Source organism: Dermochelys coriacea, chromosome 8, assembly GCF_009764565.3.
Source record: "Dermochelys coriacea isolate rDerCor1 chromosome 8, rDerCor1.pri.v4, whole genome shotgun sequence".
Taxonomy (NCBI): domain Eukaryota; kingdom Metazoa; phylum Chordata; order Testudines; family Dermochelyidae; genus Dermochelys; species Dermochelys coriacea.
The window spans coordinates 42440223-42467415 of record NC_050075.1 but is presented as its reverse complement, the minus strand read 5'-3'; the positions used below and the strand labels follow the sequence as shown (position 1 = coordinate 42467415).

Sequence of the window (27193 nt, the reverse complement as noted above, 5' to 3'; positions counted from 1 at the left end):
TACAGAGGATGCTGGTGGAGGCCCCCGTATCCACCAAGACTCTTTGTGTTACACAGCCAAAATCCCCTTTCACTGAAATGTTCACAATGGGGCGTCTCCAACAATCATTAATCATAGAATATCAGGGTTGGAAGGGACCTCAGGAGATCTTCTAGTCCAACTCCCTGCTCAAAACAGGATCAATCCCTAATTTTTGCCCCAGATCCCTAACTGGCCCCCTCAAGGATTGAACTCACAACCCTGGATTTAGCAGGCCAACGCTCAAACCACTGAGCTATCCCTCCCCAAAATTAATCAGGAGTGCCACCATGCCAGGGCCTTAGGGATCCCAGCACCCTCAGTATGAGCTTTCCAAAGAAGTTCCTGCTGAGGCAGCAACCACTGACGTTGTTGTCTGCTTAGATTCATACTTGGTTAGTCTTTTAAAAAGTTCCTCAGCAGAAAGCTTTGTCAGCTGGTGTTCAGGCTCATATTTGGCTAGTCTCTGTGCCAGTACTTTTTTCATGATCCTCATCTCCTTAGAGCTACCTCTAAACATGTATTTATCCTGGTTCACCTGCTTCTCAAACTGTTGGGATTTCTCCCTATCTTTATTACCATTGAAAGCGGCTACTTGTTTTTTCACTGTTAAATTTGGATTGGTCATTTGCTGCAATTCATAGCTTTCTTTTACTCTCCCCTCCAGATTTCCCAAGTTAGTCAGGTGGGTGTTTATATAGCCCATTGCCAGCCTTATACTGGGGTTCAATCCCTGTAAATATAAATCCTGCAATTCTGGGGTGTCATAGCTGACAATACCGCCTATAACCACTCCCATACCTGCCAACCAAAATAATTTTTTTCCTGAGGAAATATTTCTCAGGTCTTTCGTCATTTCTTGTTTTTCAGCAGAAGCCCAACCAATCACATTTTTGTGACAGTAGAATATAAAATAAATCTCTCTATATGCAATAACTTGATCATCATCATTAGGAACATTTGCAAAATCTTCAGGTGACATACATTCCCTTAACATAACAAAATCCTTGTGAGTAAAATTAGGTGTTACAGAAGCTTTGGTTAACCAGTCTAACATTTTCTTTATCACACTTCCCAAACTATTTATCCAGGGCCCACACTTGTTCTGGGGTTAAGGCTTTACTCTCTCATTTTACAGTCAGTGGGCGATTGGTACCTTCATATCGGGTCACTGATGTTACCACTGGGGCCAGAGGGAGGTTTTGGTGGGCATCTGCCTCCTCTATGTACTCCTCTGGGGCTGAAGGGGTTGCCCGTTTAGGAGTCTCCCTGCTGTATCTGGGAGGAAGATCCTCAACCTCTGAGTCTGGGTCAGTGTCTGTGTCTTCCCCTTCTGCATGGAAAGCAGTGAGGGGGTCGTGATGGGTAGCTCTTTTTATTCCCTTTTCAGTCTGTAGTTCTTTCTGTAGCTTGCTAATGCAGTGCTGACATTCCACATGATTAACTTGGGAGTTTTTGTGCTTATGCGCTTCTTTCATTAGCTGTCTGATTACAACTTGGACTTCTTGTAACTTTAAAGCCCTTACTCCAGCTACTTTCTCAGCAGCTCTTTCACTTATCTCCCTAATCTGGGTCTCCAGCTGGGAGACTTGGAGAGTCAATGATGATGTCTCTCTTGACTTCTCCACTAGCAGGTCTGTTAGCTGCTGTTGAGCTAATAGTTCTGCCTGTTGTTTTCCCTCTCGGGCTTTGGCTTTTTCCTTTTTCAGAAACGCGACCTGCTGGTGGAGCTCCTTGCTTACCACAGCTAGTCCATAGAGGAGGGCACTTCACTGCTCATCCTTTTTCTGGGAGGGCTTACAAATGGAATCTCTCTCCCATAAGGTGTTAAATGTTTTCAGGGAGTCCACTCCGGATATGGACCCCTGCTTCCAGGGATTACGACGTTTCCCAAATAACTTGAGGCCATGATCCACTGAATTTTTATTGTGCTCGTTCTCCCATCCTTTCATGCTGAAAACTCGATCCATGCTGTACCGAAGAACTGCCTACCCTTGGTTCTCAAAAAAAAAAAAAAAAAAAAATTCAGGGTCTGTATTTAAAATTCAGAAGTAAAAGGTGCCAGTACAGAGACTACCAATGAAGATAGCTCCCTGGCTGTGGAATGGCTCACAGCAGTCTTGAGTAGGTCTTAGGGACTATTGCCTCCCCTGTTCTTCTGTCTGTGATAGGGGGCCAGACCACCTTCATAAAAGATGCCCTGCCAACAATATAGCCAATGCTTCCCCATGACGGCACTCTTGTCCTGTCGCTAGCTGATCCTCAGGGGCTTGCAGAACACGGCTACCCACTACCTGTCAGGGTTGGACTCACTATTGTCTGTTGCCCTAACTCCTGATCACAGGATTTTCCTTAGACCCGAATAAAAATGGGAACGAAGGTACAGTTAACCACCCTTTTGCTTCAACAACAATGGCTTCACAGGGAAACTGCCCAGTCTTTCCCAGCCGTCAGGTATGGAGACATGGTTCCTGGTGGACAGCCATCCACTCTCAATCCCACCCCAGTCCAATAGGCTAAAATTAATCATTGTATCGCAAATTAAAACAAAACACAGAATCTCTCAAAGAAGGGAAACCCTAAAGACAGGTCCTGCCATAGTCACCACTGTTAGAGGGAAAGACTGAAGGCAAAGAAGGAGTGTGCATGTGGGATAAGGCAAGAAACCCCTATACTTTCTATCTCCTTAGGCTCAGCCTCCCTGTCCAACGTCTGTCATCTGGTGGGTTCCTTTCTCCTGCAAGGAGGGCTCCTCCCACCCCAAATAATGAGGAGTCAATCAGTAAAGGTGAAATCAAATAAAGGGTATTGAATGGTTTACAACAAAGAGTGGGACAAATGAGGGAATAAACAGCAAAATTGCACAATACAATGATTACCCCCAAACTCAACCCTATAAAACAGGTATAAACACCTTCTTCCTAGATCAAAGTGACAGTGGGTGCTTGGGACCTCAATCCTCTGGCTAATGGCAAGCCTTTGGAGAGGAGCTCCAAGGAGTCCCTTGATGTTCATTCGGGACCATGGAATAAGACGCTCAGGAGAACAGCAACAGATGATGACAAGAGTAAGTGTTGTATCTTCTTCTTCTCCCTTTTCTCTCAGGTGAGGAAGCTGTTGGAGGAAAATCCCTAGCCTTTCTACCACTAGGATGGATAGATGTCTGCAAGTAAGACCTGTGATCATCCCTGGCTGCTGCTCAAATGGACAGCCCTGAGGCCGTGTTCGGGACAGCTTTTTATACACTTGCCCGGGAAATCCTTTAGAAAGGGTGGGAAACCCCTTCTGGGAAACCTCATAGGAAAAAAAAAACAGTTCTGACTGGAAGTTGTTTACAACTCCAGGAGAAATTAAATTAAAGAGCGGGAAAATTAACCTATAGCTCACATGGACACAAAACCCCATTTTTGAACCAACATGGATTCCTGTAGTCACAAAACATATATGAAAGTGGACCCAACCTAACAGATGTGGGGTAATAGGCGCCTATATAAGACAAAGCCCCGAATATCGAGGTTGTCCCAATAAAATCAGGACATCTGGTCACCCTAATGTGGGTTGACGTGTGGAACATTACCATGGACAAGCTTGGCCTGTTGATACCATTCAGGTTGCTAAAAAGTCTCATCTTTTATGGAACAATCCTTGAAGAACATCCTTGTAGTTCTTTTAGGGTTGCACAGGCCACTTAATCTCTTGTGCATGGGGATATCTGGACATAGCAGGCCTTTGGCTCTGCATGCAACAGACAGGTGAGGCAGCCCAATGTTCATGCAGCATCATACCCTAGTATTTACGCCAGAGTAAACTATATGGAGTTAAAACCAATGAGACCGGATGTATGGAGTTAAAAACCAGTCAGATTGGTTACATCACTTCAGAGCAGCCCTGCTAGCGCTTTGAAGTATTGATTATAGGGACAAAAGGGTTCTGACCTGAAATGAAAGGTCTGAGTATAAGAAGCCAAATTTCTCCTGGAGGAATGGTGGATTTGCTAGAAGCCCAGCAGCAAGCAAGAAGAGACAGGCGTAAGCCAGCTGTGGGGCCTGGGCTATGCTAGGAAAATTAACAGTGATTTGGGTTCATGCAAATCCACCTCATGTCCGGATTTCAGCCTGATTGCTGCCTGCTAGACCATCTCCAAAAGCAGGCTGGGTGAGCTGCCTGCAGTACTACCTGTGGCCCCTGCAGGCTGCTCTTCCACATGCTGAGCGTGTAGCAGCTGCTGAAACATTAGAGTCATGCACCTAAGAGCTCAAAAGTCAATCTAAAAAGGTGACTCGGGTTATTTAGTTAAACATCATTTTAAAGTCAGTCTCGCTATTTTCCAGGGCCCATCTCATGGTTTTTGAGTTCAGCTTGGAAACCACTGAGCAGTGCCAGGGTTAATGAGAACACCCACCATCATAGTCTTGAGGAGCCAAAGGAGCAGACTAAGAATCCTCATGCCTCTGGGCATCAGCTGACCCTGAAAGCTGGGATCAGGAAGAAACTTCCCCATGACCAGGCTAGTCCATAATTACCCACTGAGGGGCTCTCATAGCATCTTCTGACATAGCCAGCCTCAGGCCTACTGCAGCAGCCTGTCTCTGGGCAGGGCCTGGATCAGATGACCCCAGGCCCAGATTTCACTCTCACCACCAGAGCCACAAGTTATTCTGTGTAACAGCACCACTCAGCTAGGAACCCTCCTGCTGCCCTACTGTGTTACAGATGCGCTAGGCTTCCAGCCTACCCTTGACACTGCCCTGCACTCGATCAGTCCATGCTTGGAGTCTACTAGGCAAGGATGCGACCCCATGCTCTAGAGTCACTAGGCTCCGTTTGCCAGAAGCTGGGAAATAGGTGACAGGGGATGGATGACTTGATGATACCTGTTCTGTTCTTTCCCTCTTGGACATCTGGCATTGGCCAGGTGTCCAGAGGAAAAGACAGGATACCGGGCTAGATGGACCATGAGTCTGATCCAGTATGGCTGTTCTTATATTCCTTATAGGTCTGATTTGCGCTGGCAGCTCTGGGTTTGTTGCTAGGGGCTTGGTTGGTTTGCTGGACACCACAAACCAGGGAATTCTCTTTATTAAACACACACCAAGAAAGTCAAGAAAAAAGTAAAACTGGCACAGACATTTGAAAACTCATGAGTCACATCAATTCATGCCATAAACTCCCTCTCCTTCCTGCACCCCTGGAGAGTCAGTTTAGATGGCAGCTCTCAGCTGCTCAGATCCCTCTGTTCCTTGAGGAAAAGGAGCTGAGAGACTGGAAAATGCAACTTCCATCTCTGCCACTGGCAGTTCAGTTGCTAGAAGGTCCCAGGCATGGCAATGATACGCAACCCAGTTAGCCCCTCCTGAACCCCAGCCTCTCTCACCTTGCCTCAGCAAAACATCTGACCCCCCCCCCCCAACTTACTCTGATTTTTCACCATGGTCACAGCAAATCTCTCCTCAGCATTGCCCTTAGCTTGCCATGAATGTTTACAGTTGGCAAGGTTCAGTCTGTGCTGGCTGGCTAAGCTGGACACTTACTAAACCAGGGGTCTCAAACTCAAAATGACCACAAGGGCCACATGAGGACTAGTACATTAGCCTGAGGGCCACATCATGACCCTCCCGCTGCCCCGGCCTCGCCCTCACTCCACCCCTTCCATGAGGCCGCACCTCTTCCCACCAATCCCAACCCCTTCCTCCGGTGCGCCCCGGGCCAAGCCAGAGCCCCTCTAGGTAAACGCTGGGGGGGTGGGGCGGAGGGGCGCAGAAAATAACCCCACAGGCTGCCCCATGTGTTTGAGACCGCTGTACTAAACAGAGGGAGTTTGGGAAGGGCAGGATGGAATGTAGGCATCCATCTGAGAACACAGCAAGGTCACCTGGTTCCCTCTCTGGTCATACAATACCAGGGTTGGAAGAGACCTTATCTAGTCGAACCCCCTGCTCAAAGCAGGGCCAATTCCCAATTTTTAGCCCAGATCCCTAAATGGTCCCCTCAAGGATTGAACTCACAACCCTGGGTTTAATGCTTAAACCACTGAGCTATCCCTCCCACCATGGGCTTTTTGGAGCATCCTTGAAGATCAGGAAGAAGGAGCCAGGTGGAGCTGGGTGTGAATCCCCATTATGTGATCATTGTAGTAATTTGGTCGCTGGGGTGAAACAGTGGCATGGCCTCTGCAGAAGTACCCAGTCCTTACTCGCTCAAGACTGAGACACTTAGGAAGGAGCCAGTCGGCCCCTCTGGGATGGTGCCCAGTGCCATGTGTCTGTGTGTTGACAGACCTTCAGCCTGAGGAGATAAGGTGAGGACAAGAGCAGGATGCCTGCTCAGAACAGGGACAGGAATGTGCTTGTCCGTGCCCCTGCTACATTTATCTCCACATTGAGCTCCACAGCACAAATGTTCATGGGAACCCAAGGTGAAATTCTCAAAGCAGCTCAGATTACAGGAGTTCTGCTCCTCCACTATCCAACCAGCCCCAGGCCTGGAGCCATGGGCTGACACCAGGGGAACCTGCACAAGTGATTTCTCCTGAGGAGCCACCTCAGTCCAAACAAGATGGCTAATCCAAGCCACCATCCTGTACTGTGCAGAACTGTCTCGACTCACCACCCCCAGCGTTACTGTCAGCGCCTTGGGGATTGCTGCTCTCTGCCCTACCCTGAACTGGAGATCCCTCTGGGCTGGGACAACTCCCCACAGAACTGGGGGAGATGGGGAGGGACTTGCCACTGCCATTCAGCCTGGACACGGAGTATCTTGGATATACAAGCCCCCTGCAGCCCTATCTGTAACCACCCTCTGACACATAGTGTGCCTGTACCCAGCTGGCCCCTGCAGCATCCCATTGACTGACTGGAGCTTCCCCATTCTTCTGGACACTGTGACCTCTCTGGAGCTCTCATTCACTTAAAAGTGTCTACAATCTTCTTCCACTCGGGAGAGCTGTTCCCAAACAAACCCGTATGTTAGACTAGAATGGCCTAGGAAGCAGCCCCGTTTGTACCAATATCCCTGTTCTGTAGCCAAGGAATGGTGCCTTCAGTATTCCACACCGACTCTTTCAGCGGAGCTCCCACTGCAGAGACTCCAGCCACAAAAGCCAGTGAGGCTGTGGGAACAGCACAGCCAGTGTCCACTGGTGCCTGAACTCAGACAGGTAGACATGGCATGGCTCTTTGCAGCTTTCTCTTCAGAAAGGAAGTTTCCATCTTTTCTCCTGGTGTAGATGCTTGAAAATGTCACATAAATGCCATGGGTGTGAGGGCTAAAAGCAAACACTCATGGGCTAGTCCCAGTTCCCAACTGGCACCCACATCTGGTCTTTGAGACCCAGGACACTCAGAGAAAGGGTTTCTCATTTGGGGGAGAAAAGGATACTTCCCGAGCTCCTGCTGCTGACATTCAGTAAGATCAGCCTGGCCTTTGGCCATACAACAGGCTAATTTAACAGCATGAGAAACAGCATCGTCAGTGGACTAAGCCCAGGACAGAGAACAAGGGATTCCTGTTTGCTACTCCCAGATGAGTCACTTAATTCCAGAGCAGACCTGATCATGTTGATTAATCTTTCTGTTTTAGTTTCCTCATCTGTAAAAGGGGGGACAATACTATTGAGCCTCTGGCCTCTCCCTCCTCTGTGGGTTTTGATGAGTAGCTGAGGTTTGGAAAATGCTAGTGTGATGTTATTGACATAAACTGTGACCATATAGATCATTGTTGCAACCACTGTTATATATTTCCTGCAACTATTGTACAAAGGTTGTCATGTGAGGTGTCTATAAAAAGGTTATGATTTGCTGGTTATGATTATACTATCTGTATGTGTATCCATTTTGTACTTGAAGTTATGAATATTGGTTATGTACTTGTATCTCAATATGTTTGATGTGTTTTGATTCTAAGTAACCTCAGTGAAGCATTTGGTCAGCTTCTTCAGAAAGGACTATTCTCAGTAAGAGCCCAATCAAGAGACATTTAAACTGACAATGAACTTTGGGACACACCAATCCACTTTCCTGGGAACTTTCAAACTAACAGGCAAACAATGGCATCGGCGTGTAAAGAACTGAGTCATGCATGGACATGTGACTTGCCCATGTGACTCCAAACTCCATCTTGTTGCTGTGATTTTGCACAGGAGAATCAAAGGGTTTCCGCCCACAAGAAAAAGAGTATAAAAGGCCCTGGAAACCCCTCCATTTTGTCTTCAGTCATGCTTCTTACTTCTGGAGGAACCTTGCTATAAACTGAAGCTCTGAACAAAGGACTGAATGACCCATCCCAGCTGTGGATGTACTCCAGAGACTTGATTTGAACCTGCAGTTTATTCTATCACTGCTACTAGTCTGAACCAAGAACTTTGCCATTACTGTATGTAGTTGATTCCATTTAACCAATTCTAGTTGTCATCTGTATTTTTCTTTTTATGAATAAACCTTTAGATTTTAAAGGATTGGCAACAGCATGATTTGTGGGTAAGATCTAACTTGTATATTGACCTGGGTCTGGGGCTTGATCCTTTGGGATCGGGAGAACCTTTTTTCTTTTACTGCGGTATTGGTTTTCATAATCATTCATCCCCCATAATGAGTGGCACTGGTGGTAATACTGGAAAACTGGAGTGTCTAAGGGAATTGCTTAGATGACTTATGGTTAGCCAGTGGGGTGAGACCAAAGTCCTCTTTTTGGCTGGTTTGGTGTGCAAGAGACCCTAGCCTTGGGCTGTGACTGCCCTGCTTTAAGCAAGTTGTCCTGAATTGATTTTCTGCTGTGTCCTGCCAGAGGCAGCATCATTACAGCTAGTACATGCCATACAACCCTTCAGTGATGGGGTCCCAGTGACCCATGGCTCCCTGTTTTAGATTTGGGAATTGTCCCTTGAAAATGCTACCAGCTCTGCACAAGCCAGCACAAGCAACTGGGCTCCAATTCTCTGCACTGAGATGTCGTCAAATCCAGCACCCTGTGCTGAGGCAGGACCAAATAAACCTAAATTACCCCAACAGGTGTTTGTTAACCTGTTCTTAAAAACCTCTAGTGATAGGGATTCCACCACCACCTCCATTGGAAGCCTGTTCCAGAGCTTAACTATCCTCATTGTTAAAAAGTTTGTCCTAATATCTAACCTAAATCTTCTTTGCTGCAGATTAAGCCCATTACTACTTGTCCTCTCCTACATGTAATGGCTAAGAGAACAATTGATCACCTGTCCCTGATACCCTCTTTACGTAATTGACGACTGTTATCAGGTCACCTCTGTCTTTTCTCAAGACTAATCATTCCAGGTTTTTTTAACCTTTCCTCATAGGTCAGGTTTTCTAAATCTTTTATCATTTTTGTTCCTCTCCTCTGGACTCTCTCCAATTTGTCCACATCCTTCCTAAAGTGCAGCACACAGAACTGGACACAGTACTCTAGCAGGGCAAGCAGAGTGGGACAATTACCTCTGATGTCTTACATATGACCCTCCTGTTAACACACCAAAAATTACATTTGTGACAAAGCTCTGTCCTTGTCTCCATGGGTCCCACATTTCCTGGCAGATTTCACTAGCCTCAGAGGCTCATTGTGACTCTCCACATAACCCTTCTCTCTCTAGGGAGAAGGGTCACAGTCTGAGCCATTTTCATGATAAGCCAGCAAGGGAGATGAAGAGAAACTATCCTCCCTTGCACAGTCTCTGTCTCCCAGTCTTAGTGATTAATCAGGGGGTTGGGGGGGCAAAGGGAGGAGCCCAGGCCCACCCTCTACTCCAGGTTCCAGCCCAGGAACCCTAATAGTATGAGCTATGGTAGCTGACCTTTTAGAAACATGACGTGTACAATTCCCTGGGCTACTTCCCCCACAGCAGCTCCCACTTCCTCACACTCCACTTCACCCTTACCTCATAGCCTCCTTCCTTATGCCTGATATGGTGTGTACTGCCTAATCTCTTCAACATCACAACGTCCTGACAACCACACCCACCTGACTAACTGGGGAGGCTTTTAACTAGTTTCAGCCAGTCCCTGATTGGCTTCAGGTGTCCCAATCAACCTAGCCTTCTCCCTGCCTTCTGGAAAGTTCTTAATTGGCCCCAGATGTCTTAATTGACCTGGAGCAGCTTCCACTTCTCTTACCCTGGTACCAGGGATTTGTTTAGCCTGGAGCGAATCTCTCTCTCTCCCCCTCCCCACTGTTCTCCCATAGCCTTCCATCTTGGACGGAGATGGGAAGCTGCTACTCCTGCTGCTGCTAGGCCCTAAGCTCTCCCTGCTGCTCCAGCTGCTCCCCTGGCTGGGCTAGACAAGACACCACCCCCCCACTTCTCTGGTTGCTGGACCCCCCACTCTCGGGTGCTCCTGCTGCTCCAACTGCAGCCCCGAGGCGGGGGGGGCTGCTAGCCCACTCCCCAGAGAGAAGAAGTGAGGGACCCCAGCCACAGCTGTTGTGGATACCACCACCACCACCACCTAAAAGGGGTCCTTTCTGCCTGCCTGGATCACCACCTGGAGTTCCTGGAGCTGCTGCTGCTGTGGAGTCTGCTGCCTGGAGCTGCTGAAGCCCCGAGGAAGAGAAGAGGACCATCTACCAGTGGGGGAGCACCTAGAGACTTTGCAGACCACCGTGGAGGGGGCCTAAGACTGAGTAATTTTCAAACTGTGCTCTTGTGGTGGGGGTCTTGACTGTTTCCAGGGACACAGGGGGTGTGGCATGGAACTGCCCCCCGATCCATCTGTGTGTCCCCCCCCAACCCCCACCACTACTACCACCACCGCTGCCCCCTCCACCACCCCCACTGGCTGTATACCATCTGCCTCAGCTCCTGCCTCTAGACTCAGCTGCTTGCTTGGCTTGCCACACCCTATTTCCACCCTTTGGGCCAGAAGCAGCAGTCAGCTTAAAAAGACTTGTGCAAGCTCACGTGGGTGCACGTGCCCCCCCCCCGGACTGTCTACCCCCCAGCTTGCCCTTTACTATCTGCCCCATTTGCCACTTGTAGCCTTGCCCCCCCCTTTTGTCCCAGCCCCCCGTACTAGCTTCAGTTTGTTTGCCTGCCCTGCCCATTTCCTTCTGAAGCCTTTGTTTGTTTGCCCCGCCCCAGCCTCTGAAGCTAGCCCCTTGGTTTCCCTGTTCCACCTCCAGCCTGCTTAGCCCCTTGCTCTGTGTGCCCATGCCCCCTGCCATGCGCAACTCCCCATTTCAGTTTCAACCCCGTTCACTACAGCCCGAATGTTGTTGTATCCCCCCCTACCCTAGTGCACCAAGAGGAACCGGAATTCCACCTTGTGTCAGTGACTGACCCCTAACGCTTGATTGCCCCCCGTCCAGCCCACTCCTTTTTGGCGCCCTCCTCCCCTGCCTGCAGCCTAGCGGGGAGGAGTGGTCGACCTACTTCCCCTTTCCCCTGCTCCTTCTGGTGTCTCTCCTTCTCTCCCTGCTCACGATGGAGGGGGATGAGACGGGTGGGGCTCCTCCAGCAGCCCCAGCTACCCCTCCCCCACCTGCCCCTTTGTCACCCCCCCAAGCCTCTACCTCCGCTGCCGAACCATCTGCCACCGCCCCGCTGGGGCACCAGCAGCGACGAGCACCGGCGTGACCTCCACTGCTGCCACGTCTCTCACCCCCTCAGATTCGGGGGGAGTCCCCCCAGCCGGCGGGAAGGGCCAGGGGAAGAAGAAGGGGAAAGGCCCCATTAAAAAGACCAGGCCCTCCATGGCAGGGGCTGCCCCCAATGCCCCAGCCCCATCTCCGGCTGGGGCGCCCCTCCCCGCTGTTCCCTCCACCAGCTCTGCAGGTGTCCCTCCCCCAGGCCGTACGCCCAGATGAGCGGGAGAGCCCCGCCCCCGCTGCTTGCAATCTGGCGGGGCCTGTGGAGGAGGGTGCGGCAGGGACACTGCCGGGCATGGGAGAGGGCCCGCCCCAAGGGGAATCTTCCCTCCCTTGTGCTGCCCCACCGTTACCCCCTCGAGTCCCTGAGCCATCGCTTCTGCCCCCTGACACGACCCCTGCTAGCCAGCCCCCAGATGATGCCATGGAGGGCTGGGCCCTAGTCCAGGGGAAGCGGGGCAAGGGGAAGGCTCGAGCTCTGCTCCTCCCATCTGATGCGGAGGCCCCCTGGAAGACCAGGAAGGGGGGCACCGATGCCGAGCCTTCCGCTTTACCCACGGGTGTGTTCCATCCACCGGTGCCGGTTGGGGAAGACGTGGCAGCACTGGAAGGTGGTATCTCCCCTCCACGGGAGTCCCTCTCCTCCAAGGCCCCCGAGGCTCCATCTGAAACCTCAGTGTCCCCTGAGACAACAGTCGTGTCAGGTGGCAGCGGGGAGAATCCCGGGGTGGCGGAAACTGATCTCCCATCAATATACGAGGAGATGGAGGCCCTGGGTCTGACCCCGGTCACACAGGGGGAGGACGACCCTATGCCAGCGGGCCTCGATATAGGCGACTTCACTCCAGCCCCCCTTTCCCCATGCTCCCTCACCCTAACCGTTGCTTCTGCTCCCACCTCCCAGGGGCCCCTGGACTCCTCAATCAACCCGGATGCAGATGGCACCCCACTGAGGGCCGCCGAACCTGTTGAGGCGATGGCCAGTGCCACGCAGCCGGGACCTGAGCCACCAGGGGCACCCGTCGTTGGTGAGGAGCATTCGACCTCCTTCCCGGGAGAGGGCCCTACAGGAGAGAGTCCACCCCCTGATGCCGTGGCTGCCAAATCCACCATAGAGTCTGCCCCCGGCATCACTGAGAGCCCTCTACCCACCCAGAATCTCACCTCTAACCTTGCCCCTGCCCCTGTCTCTATCCCGTCCACATCCCGAGACGTTATTGCCGCCCCTGGGGCTGTCTCCTTCCCCTTGCCAACAGATGACCCCCAGGGAGCGGCCTTTGTGTTTCCCCGTCCCGACCTACCAGGAGCTGCTATCTTCCCTCCGCCGCCCCCTATCGCCCCAACATTTAAGCCAACTTATCAGGAGCCCCGTCGGGGGTCTGCACCCTGTCTGCCCGTCTCGGTGGGCCACGGGGCTGTAGCAAGGGCCCCGTCGGAGAGTAACCAGACCATAACCCCAGCCCCCCATGCGCTGCGAGAAGAGTTGCGGGAGTTTCTAGAAGACGTCCGTGGCTCCCGCAACAAAGTCCAGCTTGCCCTCCAGCGATGGGGGGACTTTAATCAAATCCTCCAGGCCGCAACGGCCCTCATGGGGGAGGGGAAAAGGACCGGGAGACAGGGCGCTGCGGCCTACCAGCGGGTCCGCCTCTTCCATGACTCCTTACTCACCTACGGGGTGGGTCATGGACTGCTGCGCGGCCTGCCGGGAGCCACGAGCATCCCTGCCGGAGAGGATTCCCCCCAGCCCTCCTCATGGCACCCTTTACCATCGCAACATTGAATACCCGCGGCTGTAGGATGGGTCTCCGCAGGTCCCAGGTGCTCTCCTTCCTTCGGGAGGGGAGGTACTCTGTGGTTTTCCTGCAGGAGACCCATACGGATCCAACCGCCGAAGACAGCTGGCGGCTGGATTGGGGAGACAGGGTCTACTTTAGCCACCTCACAGTTCGTACGGCTGGAGTGGCGACCCTGTTCTCCCTCAACCTACGGCCCGAGGTGCTGGGGGTCACCGAGGCTGTGCTGGGTCGCCTGCTGCATCTCCGGGTCCGCATGGAGGGGCTGGTAGTCAACTTCGTCAACATCTATACCCCAGCAGCGAGCCCGGAGCGGCTGCAATTTTATCAGCAGGTGTCCGCCTTCCTCGGCACCTTGGATCCTCAGGAGTGCCTGGTCCTGGGAGGGGACTTTAACATCACCCTTGAGGAGCGGGACCGCTCGGGGACCGAGCAGAGCCCGGCCGCCGTCGCCGTCCTCCAGGAGATAGTCGAACACCACTCCCTGGTGGACGTCTGGCGCAACCACCACCCGGATGACACTTCCACGTTCACCTTTGTCCGGGTGGAGGCCCATCGGTCGCGCAACTCCCGGTTGGACCGCATTTATTTATCACCCTTTCATCTTTCACGAGCCCACTCCTCCAGCATCCGGCCGGCCCCATTTTCTGACCATCATATAGCCACCGTGACAGCCTCCCTCTGCGCAGAGAGGCCGGGGCCGGCCTATTGGCATTTTAACAACAGCTTGCTGGAGGATGTGGGCTTCGTGGCGTCCTTCCGGGAGTTCTGGTTGGCCTGGCGAGGGCAGTGGCATGCCTTTCCCTCAGCGCGGCGGTGGTGGGACCTAGGGAAGGTGCGCGCCCGGCTCTTCTGCCATGACTACACCCGGGGCACCAGCCGACGGAGGGATGCGGCGATAGAGCAGTTGGAACGGGAGGTCTTAGAGCTGGAGAGGCGTCTGGCCGCCAGCCCCGAGGATTCACCATCTGCGGAGCATGCCGGGAGAAGCGGGAGGAGCTCTGGACCCTCGAGGACCATTGGGCCCGGGGTGCCTTTGTTCGATCCCGCATCCGTCTCCTTCGGGAGCTGGATCGCGGCTCCCGCTTCTTCTACGCCCTGGAGAAAAAGAGGGGGGCTAAGAAACATATCATCTGCCTATTGGCAAAAGATGGCACCCCCCTCACGGATTTGGTGCAGATGTGCGGGAGGGTGAGAGCCTTCTACGCAAGCCTTTTCTCCCCGGATCCGACCGATCCTAACGCTTGCAGAGTGCTGTGGGAGGAGCTCCCGACGGTCAGCGCGGACGACCGAGACTGGCTAGAGCTGCCTCTCACTCTGGCCGAGTTCTTGGAAGCCCTCCGTCGCATGCCCACCAATAAATCTCCGGGCATGGACAGGCTGACCGTGGAGTTCTACTGAGTGTTCTGGGACGTCCTGGGCCCAGACCTAGTCACCGTCTGGGCCGAGTCTTTGCAGAGCGGGGTCCTCCCTCTTTCGTGCAGGCGAGCCGTGCTCGCCTTATTGCCGAAGAAGGGGGACCTCCGCGATTTACGAAATTGGCGTCCCGTCTCGCTCCTCAGCACGGACTACAAAGTCATGGCAAAAGCCATCTCACTGCGGCAAGGGTCCGTGCTGGCGGACGTGGTCCACCCAGACCAGACCTACACCATCCCGGGCCGCAGCATCTTCGACAACCTATATCTGGTCGGTGACCTATTGGAACTTGGGTGTAGGGATGGTCTGTCGTTCGCCCTCCTGTCCTTAGAAGGGGTTCGACAGGGTGGATCACGGGTATCTCCTGAGCACTCTGCAGGCATTCGGCTTCGGACTTAGGTTTATGAATTTTCTCCGGGTACTGTACGCTTCTGCAGAGTGTCTGGTCAGGCTCAACTGGACCCTGACCGAACTGGTCAGCTTTGGGTGAGGAGTACGGCAGGGGTGCCCCCTCTCAGGCCAGCTGTATGCTCTGGCGATCGAGCCCTTCCTCTGTCTCCTCCGAAGGAGGTTGACAGGGTTGGTGCTGCGGGAGCCGGAGCTGCGGCTGGTCCTGTCGGCGTATGCTGATGACATGCTCCTCGTGGTCCAAGACCCGGGCGACTTGGCGCGGGTGGAGGCTTGCCAGGCCATCTCTTCGGCAGCCTCCTCCGCGCGGGTCAACTGGGTCAAGAGCTCTGGCTTGGTGGTAGGGGACTGGCGGCAGGCGAGCTCCCTCCCACCCACGCTTCAGGCCATCTGGTGGAGCACGGGTCCGCTGCTCTATCTGGGCGTTTACCTTTCTGCCACGCATCCCTCTCCGCCAGAGTACTGGCAGAATTTAGAGGGCGGGGTGATAGAGTGGCTCCGGAAATGGACAGGACTGCTCTGGTGCCTCTCCCTTTGAGGGAGAGCGCTAGTGCTTAATCAACTAGTCCTGTCCATGCTCTGGTACCAGCTCAACACCCTGGTCCCAGCCCCGGCTTTCCTGGCCAACCTCCGGATATCGATTCTGGAGTTCTTTTGGTCAGGACTGCACTGGGTCCCTGCAGGGTTTCTCCATCTACCTCTGGAGGAGGGAGGGCAGGGCCTAAAATGTCTGCTCACTCAGGTCCATGTCTTCCGCCTCCAGACCCTGCAGAGGCTCCTTTATGGTGCAGGTAGTCCGGCGTGGAGCATACTGGCGCACGCCTTCCTGCGCCGCTTCCGAGGGCTTCGATACGACCGGCAGCTCCTTTATTTCCATCCGAGAGGTCTTCCGCGAGACCTCTCCGGGCTTCTGGTCTTCTACCAGGACCTCCTCCGGACCTCGAAACTCTTTACAACGACCAGCTCTGTGGCGGCCACCGAGGGGGCAGATCTCCTCCCGGAGCCCCTGCTACACAACCCCCAGCTCCGTCTGCAGGTGGCGGAGTCCCGCTCGGTGCGCCAGAGTTTGGTCCTGGCAGAGGTCACAAGAGTCGGAGACCTCCTGGACTATGACCGGGGAGACTGGCTGCATTCCATAACCTTCGTTCAGCGCATAGGGCTTTCCAGACCTTGTACTCCCCGGCGCATACATCAGGAGGTGAAGGCCACTTTGCCGCCCGCTGCTCGGGTTTATCTCGACCGGGTCCTGCACGAGGGCACGCCCCGCCCACCCACTACCCCAGGCCCGCCGGACCTTTTAATTGGACCCCTGCCCCGTGGACTCAACCGACCCTTTCACTAGAAGCCGGCTGCACGACATGCAGCCAGTCTGCTTTCAAACCGCGCCAAGAAAACATCTCTACACAGTCGTGCTCCACACCCTTCACGCCCGCACCCTCGTGTCCCGCCCCGATACAAAATGGCGGGACCTCCTGCCACCTTTGGAGGGTGAGGAGCCCCGGTGGGCCAGCATATATTCCACCTTAGTCCCAAGGCCCGCCGGGGATGTCAGTTGGTGGCTCCTTCATGGAGCCGTGAGCATGGGCGTGTACTTGGCGCGGTTCACTTCAATCCCAGACACCTGCCCCTTTTGCGGCGTGAGGGATACCCTGGCACATGTATACCTGGAGTGTTCCAGGCTGCAGCCCCTATTCCGGCTCCTCACCAATATTTTATTACGTTTTTGGTTGCACTTCTCCCCTCACCTTCTCATTTATGCACTCCCTATCCGTGGCCCCACAAAGTCACGGGATCTGCTGGTCAACCTCCTCCTGGCCCTAGCTAAAATGGCCATCTATAAAACCAGAGTGAGGAGGTTGGCCGATGGAGTCTCCTGTGACCGTGGGGCCTATTTCCGATCCTTGGTCCGTTCACATATCCGGGCAGAGTTCCTCTGGGCGGCGTCCTCTGACTCCCTTGACGCCTTTAAGGAGCAGTGGGCGCTGTCCGGGGTTCTCTGCTCAGTGTCCCCGTCCGGTTCCCTTCGTTTGACTCTTTGACCACACTCCTGTCCGTTATTTCATTAGTTGTCCCCCGGAATCCTTTGGGTATCTAAGTCCTGTGGATCCCCCTTTTAGGCTGCGGGGGATCCTTTAGCAGTGGACGGGCTTCGCCCGCCCACTTCCTGGATCCCAATAAGACTACTTTTCTATAGCCATCTGGCCTTGCCCCATCACACGTTGTTGACTCATATTCAGTTTGTGATCCTCTATAACCTCAGGTCCTTTTCAGCTGTACTACCACCTAGCCAGTTATTCTCCATTTTGTAAGCTGTGCATTTGATTTTTCCATTGTAAGTGAAGGACTTTTCACTTGTCCTTATTGAATTGAATCTTCCTGATTTTGGACCAATTCTCCAGTTTATCAAGGACAGCCTGGTACCTGAGAGACAATATTATGCTAAGAAGCATTCAAGCTGTTTATAAAGCTGCATTCCTGGGGCATAGAAAAAATTGTGGCTTTTTTCTGGTAGATGGGGTACCCAAATAAAATATGTAACTGGATCCAATGAGGAGCCAATGGGAAATGTATGAGTTGTAGAGAGATTAACAAGCATTATGGCCTGGAAAAGACTCATTGAAGATGCTACAGGCACATTAAGCAGTCAGCAACAATCATGAGAGCCCTGCCTTGCTTTGCCCTGGCACCTCAGTGACATTACAATTTAAAAAGAATAGTCATGAAGAATAGTCTATTTTGCATCCTAGTTTTATGCAGGGGCTCCACCACAGGAGGTTGTTAAACACTGTGGGAAGGAGGGTGGAGTGGAGGAACAATACATGAATGTTGGTGAGCTATGGAGTCCAATAACTCCCTTATCCTACAATTGGATCAATGCAAATAAATTCCATCACATGTGGGAATCCTAATGGGGCTCTGATTACATGGACTTGGTCTAACAACAGAATAAAAGTCCCCATCCCTAGTGCATGACTGAGATCTGACCAGTTAAAAATCTTCAGTACAGGTTACTTTTCCCTTTGCAGACTGTCAAGCCAAAAATCATGAATTCTCACAAATATTGGAGATGTAATAACAGTTCTGGAATCTGAATCATTGGTTTTAAGGCCAAAAGGGACTATTACGATTATCTAGTCCGATCTCCTGCATAACACAGGCCAGAGATTTTCATCCAGGAATTCTTCCATTAAGTCTATAACTTCTGGTTGCGCTTGAGCATCTATTTTAGAAAAATATCTAATCTTGATTTAAAGACTTCAAGTAATAGAAAATCCACTATCTACCTATGTAAATTGTTCCTTTGGTTAATCACCTGCTCTATTAAAAAATTGCACTTTATTTCTCATTTGAATTTGTCTAGATTCAACTTCCAACCACTGGAAATGGTTAGACTACTTTAGAGTTCTCTACCATGAAAAATTTTCTCCCCAAGAAGAAGATACTAATAGACCATGACCAAGTTGCCTCTTAGGCGTCTCTTTAATAAACTAAATGGATTGTGCTCCTTTAGTCTCTCACTGTAAGGCAGGTTCCTCTTCGAGTGCTTACTCATGTTGATTCCAAGTAGGCATGTGTGTGCCACGTGCACAATCGTCAGTCGTTGGGTTGACTCTGGAGCCCCCTGGAGTCACTCCTTCGTGGTGGTGTATATAGGTCCCTGCCGACTCGCCCACTCTTCAGTTCCTTCTTACTGCTTGTGATTTTCGTTAGAGCTGCTTCTTCTCTCCCTTGAGATGGCAAGCAATCCCATAGTGGACTTTTCCTATTTGTACCTGTAAAGAGTTTTTACTTGGAGTTAGTGTTTAAGTATTTTTATAGTTACGTAAGTTTCAGTTGGGGTTTCTCCCTATCACATTCTTCCCCTCCCAGGGACCGGGGCATGCCTTGGTCTCAAGGCTTCAAACCATGCGGGTCCTGGCAGAAGCCTATGCCCAAGGGAGACCCTCATGACTCCTGCTTAAAGTGTTTGGGAGAAGCCCACCAGACTGACAAGTGTAAGATCTGCAGAGACTTCCACCCAAGAACCAAGGAGAGGGACTTTAGGTTAAAACTTCTCCTCATGGAATCAGCTCTCTGTCCCCCAGCTTGCACAGCCCATGTCGGGCCCAAAGCCCAACACTTCGATGCGCACTGGCCTCAGTGAGGGAGGCTGCAGCGCTGACAAAGGACTCGGGGTCCAGAGACCCGCAGCACCGCCACTCTCTGGCAGCGAAGATGAGCTCTGCAGCTTCCCGGCACTGCTTGCACTCACCAGTGCCACACAAGGAGCAGAAGAAAGCTGAGAGGGGGCGTTCACCCGCAGTTAGAGCAGTGGAGTGTGAATGCACCCATGGAGTATATCCTGTGATGGGACACTCAGCCCCTGCTCCAGCAAAACTGGCACCGTTGATTCCGGCCTCGCAGGGAGAACTGTTGAGTTTGGTCCCATTGGACTCCCCTGCGCAGGAGAGCCAGATGGGGGAGCTGGATCTTCCATCCACTCCGGACACATTTGAGGTGGCCAGGAACCCCATAGCAATGATGTCTCTGTAGTCCCTGGCACGGGCAGTACCAGCATGGACAGCACCGGCACCATGCAGAGGAGCCATGCTTTCTAAGGGCAAACCAGTCATGATGCAGCACCGGTTGCCCTCCCCTCGGCACCACTCTCTGGCACCTTCCCATTCGGTAGCACCATAGTCACCAAGGTCGGACTTGTCTTCGGGGTCAGAACCAGTCATACATCTCAAGGCAGAGCTGACACCACTCTTACCACCGTTCGAGGCAAGAGGAGAGGAAGCAAATCCCCATGATGCCCTGGCCACCACAATGGCAGGTGCCAACACAGTGACCATTCTGGGCCTGTGGGCATATCACCAAGCCCAGGGGCTGAGCTCCAGATCTCTGCCTATTACCTTGGATAGGTGGGGGCCCCCCCGTCTTCCTCCACAGTGAAGGAACCTCCGGGAGGCTCAGAGCCCAGTGGGTTGGGAGGGACCTATATACACCACCATGAAGGCATGACGCCAGGGGGCTCCACAGTCAACTCGATGGGTACCGCTAGGGGAAAAACCTTCCGATGACTGTGCATGCGGTGCGCACCCACATACTTGGAATGGACATGAGCACACATCTCAAAAAAACAACAGTTACAAGAGGTAGATAATAGGGTTTTTTTCCAGACCTCAAATTATTTTTGTGGCTCTTTACTGAGCCTTTTCTAATTTTGTAACATGTTGTTTTTTAAATGCTGACACTAGAACTGGACACAATATTCCAGTAATGGTCTCACGAATGCCATATAAATACCATCATCTCCCTAGTTTTACTTATCTCCTGGCTTATAGATCCAAAGGATCACATTTGCTTTCTCAGACACAGCATAGTGCTGAGAGCTCTTTTTCAGTCAAGGTTCATGGTGGAAACCTATTACTGCTTTCCAGGATTGAGTCCTCCAACCTGTAAGCATGACCAGCGTTCTTGATTCCTCAATGCTGACCTTGTATTTGGATGTATTAAAATATGTGTCGTTTGAATGAACACAGTTTACCAAGTGATCCAAATTGCTCTGGATAGCTGAGCTGTCTTTATCATTATTTACTAGTTCACCAATCAATGTGTCATCTGCAAATTTTATCAGCAACATTTTATATTTTCTTCCAGATCATTGATAAATATATTGACTAGTATGCATCCAAGAACAGATCCCTGAGGGACCTCATTAGAAATGTCCCATTGGATGATGACTCTCCATTCCATCTAACATGTGCCATCGTGAGTTTATAAAATGTTTATTTTTTAACAAACATGTTGTATGGTACTAAGTCAATACCTTACAGAAGTCAAAATATATTTGGTCAACAGTTACCATTGTCAACCAAACTTGAAATTTCATCATAAATGATACCTAGTTCATTTGACGAGACCTATTTTCTGTAAAACCATGTTGTGAATGGAGTTGCCCATACACAGGGAGATACTGCAATACATATCTTATATAACTTAATAATATACAAGTTACAAGTAGTTATATTATCCCTGCACAGAGGTCAGTCTCATTGGGCTGTAAATGGGTGTGGTTCCAATGTACCAGTGCTTCTGTAGCTGGTTGGGAGAATGAGTTATTCAGTACAATAACTGCCTGTTACAGAATCATAGAATCTCAGGGTTGGAAGGGACCTCACGAGGTCATCTAGTCCAACCCCCTGCTCAAAGCAGGACCAATCCACAACTAAATCATCCCAGCCAGGGCTTTGTCAAGCCTGACATTAAAAACTTCTAAGGAAGAAGATTCCACCACCTCCCTAGGTAACGCATTCCAGTGTTTCACCACCCTCCTAGTGAAAAAGTTTTTCCTAATATCCAACCTAAACCTCCCCCACTGCAACTTGAGACCATTACTTCTCGTTCTGTCATCTGCTACCACTGAGAACAGTCTAGATCCTTCTTCTTTGGAACCCCCTTTCAGGTAGTTGAAAGCAGCTATCAAATCCCCCCTCATTCTTCTCTTCCGCAGACTAAACAATCCCAGTTCTCTCAGCCTCTCCTCATAAGTCATGTGTTCCAGTCCCCTAATCATTTTTGTTGCCCTCCACTGGACGTTTTCCAATTTTTCTACATCCTTCTTCTAGTGTGGGGCCTAAAACTGGACACAGTACTCCAGATGAGGCCTCACCAATGTCGAATAGAGGGGAACAATCACATCCCTCGATCTGCTGGCAATGCCCCTACTTATACATCCCAAAATGCCATTTGCCTTTTTGGCAACAAGGGCACACTGTTGACTCATATCCAGCTTCTCATTCACTGTAACCCCTAGGCCCTTTTCTGCAGACCTGCTGCCTAGCCAGTCGGTCCCCAGCCTGTAGCGGTGCATGAGATTCTTCCTTCCTAGGTGCAGAACTCTGCACTTGTCCTTGTTGAACCTCATCAGATTTCTTTTGGCCCAATCCTCTAATTTGTCTAGGTCCCTCTGTATCTTATCTTTACCCTCCAGCGTATCTACCTCTCCTCCCAGTTTAGTGTTATCTGCAAACTTGCTGAGGGTGCAAGCCACACCATCCTCCAGATAATTTATGAAGATATTGAACAAAACCGGCCCGAGGACCGACCCTTGGGGCACTCCACTTGATACCGGCAGCCAACCAGACATGGAGCCGTTGATCACTACACATTGAGCCCGACAATCTAGCCAACTTTCTATCCACCTTATAGTCCATTCATCCAGCCCATACTACTTTAAATTGCTGGCAAGAATGTTGTGGGAGACCGTGTCAAAAGCTTTGCTAAAGTCAAGGAACAACACGTCCACTGCTTTCCCCTCATCCACAGAGCCAGTTATCTCATCATAGAAGGCAATTAGATTAGTCAGGCATGACTTACCCTTGGTGAATCCATGCTGACTGTTCGTGATCACTTTCCTCTCCTCTAAGTGCTTCAGAGTTGATTACTTGAGGACCTGCTCCATGATTTTTCCAGGCACTGAGGTGTGGCTGACTGGCCTGTAGTTCCCAGGATCCTCCTTCTTCCCTTTTTTAAAGATGGGCACTACATTACCCTTTTTCCAGTCGTCCGGGACTTCCCCCAATCACCATGAGTTTTCAAAGATAATGGCCAATGGCTCTAGAATCACATCCGCCAACTTCTTAAGCACTCTCGGATGCAGCGCATCCGGCCCCATGGACTTGTGCTCGTCCAGCTTTTCTAAATAGTCCCGAACCACTTCTTTCTCCACAGAGGGCTAGTCACCTCCTCCCCATGCTGTGCTGCCCAGTGCAGTAGTCTGGGAGCTGACCTTGTTCGTGAAGACAGAGGCAAAAAAAAAGCGTTGAGTACATTAGCTTTTTCCACATCCTCTGTCACTAGGGGTATGTTTACACTACGAAATTAGGTCCAATTTATAGAAGTTGGTTTTGTAGAAAACGTTTTTATACAGTCGAGTGTGTGTCCCCACATAAATGCTCTAAGTGCATGTAGTCGGCAGACTGCATCCACAGTACCAAGGCAACAGTCGACTTCCAGAGTTTTGCACTGTGGGTAGCTATCCCACAGTTCCCGCAGTCTCCACCGGCCATTTGAATACTGAGTAGAAATCCCAGTGCCTGATGGAGCTAAAACATTGTTGCGGGTGGTTCTGGGTACATATCGTCAGGCCCCCGTTCCCTTCCTCCCTCCGTAAAAGCAAGGGCAGACAATCGTTTTGCGCCTTTTTTCTTGAGTTACCTGTGCAGATGCCATACCACGGCAACCATGGAGCCCGCTCAGCTGTCACCGTATGTCTCCTGGGTGCTGGCGGACATGGTACTGCATTGCTACACAGCAGCAGTTTATTGCCTTTTGGCAGCAGACAGTGCAGTATGACTGGTAGCCGTCGTCGACGTAGTCCTGGGTGCTCTTTTAACTGGGTGCCTGGGCAAACATGGGAGTGACTCAGCCAGGTCATTTCCCTTGTTTTGTCTCATGGTGATTGAGTCCTACCGGCAGTGCACTGTCTTTCAATCTGCAGCCAGCAGAAGACGATGGCCAGTAGTCATACTGCACCGTCTTCTGCCGAGCACCCAGGAGGTAACGATGGCTAGCAGTCGTACTGCACAGTCTGCTGCCAGCATGATCTATAAAGATAGATGAAGTAGCTCAAAACAAGCAATAGACCAGATTTGTTTTGTATTCATTTTCTCCTCCCTCCCTCTGTGAAATCAACAGCCTGCTAAACCCAGTTTTGAGTTCTATCCTTGAGGCGGCCATTCAGTTTCTCGCAAAGCAACCCCCTCTGTTGATTTTAATTCCCTGTAAGCCAACCCTGTAAGCCATGTCGTCAGTCGCCCCTCCCTCCGTCAGGGCAACAGCAGACAATCATTCCGCGCCTTTTTTCTGTGCAGACGCCATACCACGGCAAGCATGGAGCTCGCCCAGATCACTTTGGCAATTAGGAGCACATTAAACACCACACGCATTATCCAGCAGTATATGCAGCACCAGAACCTGGCAAAGCGAAACGGGGCGAGTAGGCGACATCAGCGCGGTGACGAGAGTGGTGAGTACATGGACACAGACTTCTCTCAAAGCACGGGCCCTGCCAATGTGGGCATCATGGTGCTAATAGGGCAGGTTCATGCGGTGGAACGCCGATTCTGGGCTCGGGAAACAAGCACAGACTGGTGGGCCCGCATAGTGTTGCAGGTCTGGGACGATTCCCAGTGGCTGTGAAACTTTCGCAGGCGTAAGGGTACTTTCATGGAACTTTGTGACTTGCTTTCCCCTGCCCTGAGGCGCAAGAATAACAAGATGAGAGCAGCCCTCACAGTTGAGAAGCGAGTGGCAATAGCCCTGTGGAAACTTGCAACGCCAGACAGCTACCGGTCAGTCGGGAATCAATTTGGAGTAGGCAAAGCTACTGTGGGGGCTCCTGTGATGCAAGTAGCCAACGCAATCAAAGATCTGCTGATATCAAGGGTAGTGACCCTGGGAAATGTGCAGGTCATAGTGGATGGCTTTGTTGCAATGGGATTCCCTAACTGTGGTGGGGCCACAGATGGAACCCATATCCCTATCTTGGCACCGGAGTACCAAGCCAGCGAGTACATAAACCGTGAGGAGTACTTTTCAATAGTGTTGCAAGCACTATTGGATCACAAGAGACCTTTCACCAACATCAACGTGGGATGGCTGGGAAAGGTACATGACGCTCGCATCTTCAGGAACTCTGGTCTGTTTCAAAAGCTGCAGGAAGGGACTTTCTTCTCAGACCAGAAAATAACTGTTGGGGATGTTGAAATGCCTATAGTTATCCTTGGGGACCCAACCTACCCCTTAATGTCATGGCTCATGAAGCCATCCATAGGCAGCCTGGAGAGTAGTCAGGAGCTGTTGAACTACAGGCTGAGTAAGTGCAGAATGGTGGTAGAATGGGCATTTGGACATTTAAAAGCGCGCTGGCGCAGTTTACTGACTCGGTTAGACCTCAGCGAAACCAATATTCCCACTGTTATTACTGTTGCTGTGCGCTCCACAATATCTATGAGAGTTAGGGGGAGACATTTGTGGTGGGGTGGGAGGTTGAGGCAAATCTCCTGGCTGCTGGTTACGCACAGCCAGACACCAGGGCGGTTAGAAGAGCACAGGAGGGTGCGGTGCGCATCAGAGAAGCTTTGAAAACCAGTTTCATGACTGGCCAGGCTACGGTGTGAAAGTTCTGTTTGTTTCTCCTTGATGAAATCCCCTACTCCTTGGTTCACTCTACTTCCCTGTAAGCTAACCACCCTCCCCACCTCCCTTCGATCACCACTTGCAGAGGCAATAAAGTCATTGTTGCTTCACATTCATGCATTCTTTATTAATTCATCACACAAATAGGGGGATAATTACCAAGGTAGCCCAGGAGGGGTGGTGGAGAAGGAAAGGACAAGGCCACACAGCACTTTAAAAGTTTAAAACTTATTGAAAGCCAGCCTTCTGTTACTTGGGCAATCCTCTGGGGTGGAGGGGCTGGGTGGCCGGAGTCCCCCCCACCGTGTTCTTGGGCATCTGGGTGAGGAGGCTATGGAACGTGGGGAGGAGGGCGGTTGGTTACACAGGGGCTGTAGCAGCGGTCTGTGCTCCTGCTGCCTTTCCTGCAGCTCAACCATACGCTGGAGCATATTAGTTTGACCCTCCAGCAGTCTCAGCATTGCATCCTGCCTCCTTTCATCACACTGCTGCCACCTTTCAGCTTCAGCCCTCTCTTCAGCCCGCCACTTACTCCCTTCAGCCCGCAACCTCTCCTCCCAGTCATTTTGTGCTTTCTTGCACTCTGACATTGTCTGCCTCCATGCATTCGTCTGTTCTCTGTCAGTGTGGGAGGACAGCATGAGCTCAGAAAACATTTCATCGTGAGTGCGTTTTTTTCGCCTTCTAATCTTCGCTAGCCTCTGGGAAGGAGAAGATCCTGTGATCTTTGAAACACATGCAGCTGGTGGAGAGAAGAAAAGGGACAGTGGTATTTGAAAAGACACATTTTATAGAACAATGGGTACACTCTCTTTCACGGTAAACCTTGCTGTTAACTTTACATACATAGCACATATGCTTTCGTTACAAGGTCGCATTTTGCCTCTGCCCCTCCCTCCGCGTGGCTAACAGCGGGGAACATTTCTGTTCAGCCATGGACAAACAGCCCAGCAGGAACGGGCACCTCTGAATGTCCCCTTAAGAAAAGCACCCTATTTCAACCAGGTGACCATGAATGATATCACTCTCCTGAGGATAACACAGAGAGATAAAGAACGGATGTTGTTTGAACGCCAGCAAACATTCACTGCAATGCTTTGTTCTACAATGATTCCTGAGTATGTGCTACTGGCCTGGACTGGTAAAGTGTCCTACCATGGTGGATGGAATAAGGCTGCCCTCCCCAGAAACCTTTTGCAAAGGCTTTGGGAGTACATCCAGGAGAGCCACGAATGCCAGGGCAAGTTAATCATTAAACATGCTGGCTTTTAAACCTTGTATAGTATTTTAAAAGGTACACTCACCAGAGATCCCTTCTCCACCTCGTGGGTCCAGGAGGCAGCCTTGGGTGGGTTCGGGGGGTACTGGCTCCAGGTCCAGGGTGAGAAACAGTTCCTGGCTGTCGGGAAAACTGGTTTCTCCACTTGTTTGCTGTGAGTTATCTACAGCCTCCTCCTCATTGTCTTCCTCGTCCCCAAAACCTGCTTCCATGTTGTCTCCATCTCCATTGAAGGAGTCAAACAACACAGCTGGGGTAGTGGTGGCTGAACCCCCTAAAATGGCATGCAGCTCATCATAGAGCGGCATGTTTGGGGCTCTGACCCGGAGCGGCTGTTCGCCTCTCTGGTTTTCTGGTAGGCTTGCCTCAGCTCCTTAAGTTTCACGCGGCACTGCTTCGGATCCCTGTTATGGCCTCTGTCCTTCATGCCCTGGGAGATTTTCACAAATGTTTTGGCGTTTTGAAAACTGGAAAGTAGTTCTGATAGCACGGATTCCTCTCCCCA

General features: G+C 51.3%; 2 long non-coding RNA genes across 2 annotated transcripts; one reads left to right on the top strand and one right to left on the bottom strand.

The window, feature by feature from the left end:
• Nucleotides 1–2770: 2770 nt before the first annotated feature.
• LOC122455589 lies at nt 2771–9634 on the top strand. Its single transcript, XR_006273901.1, has 3 exons — nt 2771–2806; nt 2944–3085; nt 9624–9634. It is a non-coding gene; the product is annotated as an uncharacterized LOC122455589 (long non-coding RNA).
• Nucleotides 4103–8305, bottom strand: LOC122455588. Its single transcript, XR_006273900.1, has 3 exons — nt 8030–8305; nt 7627–7634; nt 4103–4114 (listed from the first exon to the last, which is right to left on the bottom strand). It is a non-coding gene; the product is annotated as an uncharacterized LOC122455588 (long non-coding RNA).
• Nucleotides 9635–27193: the final 17559 nt, after the last annotated feature.